This window comes from Artemia sp. Qi Xiang Cuo, chromosome 11 (genome assembly GCF_049724085.1).
Source record: "Artemia sp. Qi Xiang Cuo chromosome 11, ASM4972408v1, whole genome shotgun sequence".
NCBI lineage: Eukaryota > Metazoa > Arthropoda > Branchiopoda > Anostraca > Artemiidae > Artemia > Artemia sp. Qi Xiang Cuo.
Window position 1 is genome coordinate 19,704,045 of NC_142804.1, and position 386 is coordinate 19,704,430.

General features: G+C 40.4%; 1 pseudogene; it reads left to right on the plus strand.

The window, feature by feature from the left end:
* Positions 1-266: 266 nt before the first annotated feature.
* On the plus strand, positions 267-386 carry LOC148946738 (U5 spliceosomal RNA; annotated as a pseudogene).

Genomic DNA, 386 nt, shown 5'->3' on the forward strand with positions numbered 1-386 from the left:
TATCCCGCCCTTTCTGTCGATGATATGTTTCCTTTACAGGCTATCGCTGTGCCCAAAGCAAAGGGGTGTATTTCTCACTTTTGTAATTTTACAAACATTTTCACAAAACCATCTTGTTCAGATACCTAAATGATATAACTGCAGATTATAGTGCTTAGCTGTGTAATGGGACTTCATTAAGCTGGAGGCACTAGAAAACTGTTGCCCCATTCCTGGCTTATCTCCACTACTTCCCATGAAACCAAAATGCCACTACGAATGCCATCGGACTGAGACCCATTAAATCGATATAGAGTTAATTTTTTGCCTTTTACTAAAGATTACTGTGGGGAGGGGGACTTGAAGAGTCTTGAGAAATTTTTGAATACCGAAAGGCAGACTAGCCT